Consider the following 5,649-nt stretch of genomic DNA (forward strand, 5'->3'; position numbering starts at 1 on the left):
CTAGGACTCAAGTTGAATTCTTGTGTCTTGGGCACTTTCCCTCAGTATGTTGATTTCTCCTCCAGGCCTTGTCTAATTAAACTGCACAAACTGTACTAAAGAGCAAATAACAGAATGTTGTATTGCCCAGAGCTTAATGAGGGCCTGCTTCTAGTCGAGTAAAAATAAATCTGCGATAAAATGTCCTCCAAACACACAATAGTTCGCACTCTTGACTTAACCTACTGATGTATTTACATGAATTCAGTCTCCTTACTGTTATTAGCAAGAAGTGTAACACATACTGTAAAAACCACAGCCATAATGAAGAGGAAGGAAATCTGTCCCTCTTGCATAATCATAAAATAACTGTTATTGATGACTTTGTAGGTATACGCTAATTGCTAGTAATATAGGTTGGTACAAGCATGAATGGCAACACCTATTTAAGTATGATGATTATTTTTGTCTATAAAACAATATTTTTGTCATGAAAGTTGAAATGTATTTTGAAGGCTACTGCTCTTACAGCTGCTTGGTAACATCAAATACAAATTTGCACTGATCTGCAAGTACATACTACTAACTACTGTATGTAAAGGTATTTGTAGAAGTTGCAGAAGTTGTACCAAGACCTTAAAAAAAAAGAAGAAGAAAGAAAGAATGACCTCACTCCCCAAAACAGGTGCTCTGGGAACATCTGAAAGCCTTTCAGTTGCTGGATTTCTTTCCCAGCCATTGAATGTTAGTGTTGGATGAACAAAGCACAGATGTCAAAGCTGTTTTCAAACATTAATGAGCTCCACAAATCTTTACTGCTAACTGCTTGTACTATTTTTTTAAATCAACATATTTACTCACTGGATCTGTTAAGGCCTAGTGAGCAGCTAACCCTTATCCTCATCACGTTTAATACGTGTGCTGCCAGACAAAACTGATAAACTGCTAGCCGCAGCCAGAAGTAGGCTACTAAGTGCTTGGGGTTGTCTGTTGCCGTCGCAACAATACCCAGAGTTAGGGTGAGGTCAGGAGCCCGCAACCCCGCCCGCCCCTGGGCCACACCACACTGACTCCCTAGGGAGGATGCGGCAAATGGCATTTATTGCGTCGTTACAATTCTTTATATACGCGCTCGCACTGTCTTTTCCTGTCTTAGCCCTGCCTCGTCAGGACGTCACATCCCGTGATCTTCCGCAGCGCCCCGTGTCGCCTACCACAAGTCCCCCTCTCCATGCTACAATACAGTCGTTGTTTCTTGAATCATCAGGAGACGTTGATACCCAGAGTGAGGACGCCGTAACTCATTAATTGTGCGCCGCAAGCTGCATACACATGCGGCAAGGCTAGGGATGCCAGTGCTGTAAGCGGGCTGCAGCCTTGTAATTCTCAAGCCAGTGTGAAAGCCCTAAAGCAAAGCTAAGCGTGCATAGCAACTCCCAATCCTTGTGAACTCGGCATCATTCTCTTTCCCGCGACGCTGCTCTCATGATATCAGCCGGTCACAAGAACGTATTTCCTCCTTACGGAACCTGCAAAAGACACTTGAGAACTAAGGTGAGTATTATTGATGGACATCAGGACGTATCCACCGCGCTGGTACCCAGCGTATTGCCTCTCCCTTGCGGATCGCCGCGTATCCTCTTCCTCCTGTTATAAAGGTCCAACCATCCTCCCAGACCCCTGACTCAGGATCTCGAACCCTGACTGGAGGGCCGTCTTCCACCGCTGCTTTGGCCCAATGTTTGTCGACCGGAGCATTTCGATTTTCCCCGTGCACAAAATGATTCAGGCCAAATAGTGCGCGAGCTAAAAGGTTGGCCTGGAGGGGTAAGGGGACATGCTTCCCACCTATGCCCAATCCGTCCCCCTCCCCAAGCGCCCGTAAGCGTTGCTTCAGAACTTGATGGGCACGTTCGACTATGGCCTGACCTTGGCTGTTATATGGAATTCCCTGTTTTAATTGGATGCCCCATTTGTTGGCCCACTCCCGGGAACTATGAGCAACAAATGCGGCTCCATTGTCTGTTTTGATGACCTCAGGAAGTCCCAAGACAGCGATTGTTGTTTCCCAATGAGATTGTGCGGCTTTGGCGGTTGCTTTACGGTGACAGGTAGCTACAAGGTACGTGCTGGCCGTATCAATGGTGACGGCAAGCCACGCTTGCGGTTGGAAGGGCGCATACCAGGTAAAGTCAGTTTGCCAGATCTGGTTAGGCTGTAGACCTCGAGGGTTAACTCCCGCCCCCCACAAAGGGCTATGTTGACAGTATGGGCAGGTGGCTACCACTGCTCTTGCGTCTGAGATGGAAATGTTGCACGATTTGGCTAGTCCACGTGCACCTATGTGAAAGTGGTCATGGAGTGCGCGCGCGTCCTGAAGGGTGTACACCCGCGTCGCGGCTTGGTCTGCCACTGCGTTACCCCTTTGGTAGTATCCAGGGACATTGGAATGGCTCTTTACATGTAATATGGACACAGTACTTCCGCGATCCTGTAGATGGCTCTCAAGCATACAGGCAATATCCGTGCCGCCCAGCCGGGCGTGGCCATGGAGGCCAGGAGCTTAAAGACAAACATAGAATCTGTGACAATGTTTACATGGCCCTCATACGGTAAGTCGAGAGCCAGGCACACGGCTTTTGCCTCCAAAAATTGTACTGATTGAGCGGTATCTTGGGCAGAAACAGACTGCCATTCACCCTTGTCTTGCCATGCTACTACCGCTCGGCCCGTTTGTGACGAGGCGTCTGTAAGGACTGTCAGGCCTGGTTGAGGTCGCGTCAGTACTCGGACTGACGCGGATGGGTGAATAGTGCGCAAGTGAGTCCAACCTTGGAGCGTTGGCCCACATCGTATCTTCCCAGGGTATCCCTCTAAAGCTAGCACTATTTTTTTCCTGGTTGCATAATTGCTCCTCCCAGCACTGGGTTTTATATGGGAGCCAGAGAGTGGAGGGTTCAGTACCGAACATACGCAGAGCGGCCGTCCGCATCTTCGTTATCATGGCCGCTAGCACACTAGAGTGGGGCACAAATGCACTATGCATTTGCGAGGAAAAGTTACTCCAGACGGCACATTCTGGGCATGCTTCAAGACATGCTTTATGGTTGCCCCTATCGACGCTCCTTTTGGCGCTGTGAGCAGTGCACTCTTAGTCTGCTCATTGCCCTGCTGATGAATACACTCCAGCATAACTGCGTTCTTGGCCTCCCCCGGCAAGGTTGCTGCCGATTCTAGGGAGGCCTGCAAACGGTTGCAAAAATCGGCAAAATTTTCCGTTAATCCTTGCTTCACCTGTGTCCATGGTTCGGGGGGTTTCACATAACGCTGCAGATCATTGAACGCTTCACGGGCTGCCCGCGCTGTGGCGTTCAATTCTGCAGTCCGTAGACCGGCCGCTTGCTGTTGGGCGGTTAGCCCTGCATCAGACCCTTTCAGGCGCCCCAAAGTGGAGTGCCTGAGGGGGCTCTGCGGATCTTGCGTCGCCTGTATCAACGTTTGATGTAGCCTACTCGCCCACTGCTCTTTCCACAGGACATTCTCAGTCGGTGTTAAAATCATCTGCGCTAATTGGCGACATTCCGCCGGGGTGGCCGGGCCTGCACCCAACAGGTTATCAAGCATTGCCTGCGTGAGCGGGTGATTCAGGCCGTGTTCTGCCTTTGTTTTAATCAATTGTGTAATCACTTTAGCATCCCAAGGCCGCCACTCCATCCCCGCTGCGGTTATAGTCACAGGGAACATCTGTACTGCTGCTCCCGGGCGGACGGCCAAACCAGATAGCAACACATCTTTAGCAACAAGGTCCCAATTGGGCAGCTGGATTGTGTCACTGCTTCGCTTCCCACCCCCTTGCTGCACTATACGTTTCTGCCTCCCAACTTCTTCCTCCAATCGTTGCAGCACCTCGAGCACCTTGCGCAAGTCTGAGCTAAGTTCTGAGTGGCCTTGACTGCCTGGGTTGTCTTGACTACCACCTCTCCCCACGTCCTGTTGTTCTTTCCATTCTCCTTCACCCCCCGCCCTCGTTGTGCCCACATCTTGTCGCTCAGACGAGTGCGCAGCCGCTGATGGACCGCGCATACGCTGCAACTGCTCCGTTAATTTCTGCATGTCTGCATCAGCTTCTGTCCTGCTCCTCTCCCCCCCCGGTGCTCCCTCGGCTCCCCAATTAGATTTAATCAAGCATCCCGGCAACCAGTCATCGGCAGGCACCACCGGACGCCTGTCGATGGGGGCCGATGGACGCGAGGCGTCTGCCTCACTCTCAGGCTCTTCCCGGACAGGAGGCAATCCTCCCTCGCCCGGAGTGTAATGGGCGGCTCGCAACTCCTCCCAAGGATAACCAGGAGGTGTAGGATTACGTGTTTGCAGCGCTGCAGCCGACACGGGCTGCACCGGCAGAACTTGCGGCTCCAATGGGGACAAATGGTCCTCATCGGAGCTGTCAGCCGCTCGCGTCACCGATTTGGATACCCCCGGCGAGTTCGAGGGGTCCCCCGTTTGGGTGCCCTGCGGCTGCGAGTCATACAGCAAGCTCCGTGCTGCCTGCCAAGCCTCCTGCTCCTCCCGCGCTCGGCGAAGCAGGGTAAGCACGACACCCCAAGCCTTAAGGTCTTTTCCCGAGTGGCCGGACATAGTCCGCTCTGCTAACACCTCGGAGCACCGAGGCCAATTTGATGAGATAAGAATGTCAGCAGGACGCTGTACAGCACCCTCCTGGATTAGGCGTTCAACACACGCCGAAATTGCGCTCGACTTCACAGAAGTTCCCCATTCCTTCGCGCACATTTGAATTACCTTAATCACCGCTTCCATCGTCTGTCTGGCGCCACCCCCGTCGCCCCGGCGACCACCCTCACCCTATCACGTCGGGGTCACCACTTTGTTGCCGTCGCAACAATACCCAGAGTTAGGGTGAGGTCAGGAGCCCGCAACCCCGCCCGCCCCTGGGCCACACCACACTGACTCCCTAGGGAGGATGCAGCAAATGGCGTTTATTGCGTCGTTACAATTCTTTATATACGCGCTTGCACTGTCTTTTCCTGTCTTAACCCTGCCTCGTCAGGACGTCACATCCCGTGATCTTCCGCAGCGCCCCGTGTCGCCTACCACAGTTGTCTAAAACCATTGGCAAATTCAAAGCTCGAATGGGTATGCAGAATTTTCTCTGTCTTTTGTGCAGTTCTTTTTCGTCCAGAGCAGCTGTGGGAGGCTGTGTCTTTTGGATTCTGAGATGACCATCATAGTGTGTGTCCTCGACTGTAGGACTTCGTCCTGTTAGTGACTTTTCCATGAAGCTTAATGGTGAAGCAATGTGGGAAACACAGGAGTGGTGTGCTTCTGCAGAAGCAGATGACAGCAGTACTCTTGGAGCTCTGTTCTCTATTTTTTGCTTTCTAGGATGAATTTACCATCTTTGCTCTTTGACAAGCAAAGCCCTATGAAGCCTGAAATGTGCCTCTCATGAACACAGCTTTCTTCTTGCGACACTGCCAGAGCAGGGATCAGAGAAGCTGCTTGTCTTGGGCCCCAGGAGATTTAAAAAGGAAAGAACTGGTAGCAAAGCTTTCTCTGTGAAGAGAACCATCCTGCCTCCTATCTACGAGAACCATCCTGCCTCCTATCTACTACCAAATTGCAATATGTGTCTGCTCCTCTGCTTTAGAT

General features: G+C 51.4%; 1 long non-coding RNA gene across 1 annotated transcript; it reads right to left on the reverse strand.

Annotated features, from left to right (window-relative positions):
- Positions 1–1,058: 1,058 nt before the first annotated feature.
- On the reverse strand, positions 1,059–5,089 carry LOC134149032 (uncharacterized). The gene is made up of 2 exons (XR_009960347.1): positions 4,780–5,089; positions 1,059–1,508 (listed from the first exon to the last, which is right to left on the reverse strand). It is a non-coding gene; the product is annotated as an uncharacterized LOC134149032 (long non-coding RNA).
- Between the last annotated feature and the right edge of the window lie 560 nt (positions 5,090–5,649).

Source organism: Rhea pennata, chromosome 19 (assembly GCF_028389875.1).
Source record: "Rhea pennata isolate bPtePen1 chromosome 19, bPtePen1.pri, whole genome shotgun sequence".
Classification (NCBI taxonomy): Eukaryota; Metazoa; Chordata; class Aves; order Rheiformes; family Rheidae; genus Rhea; species Rhea pennata.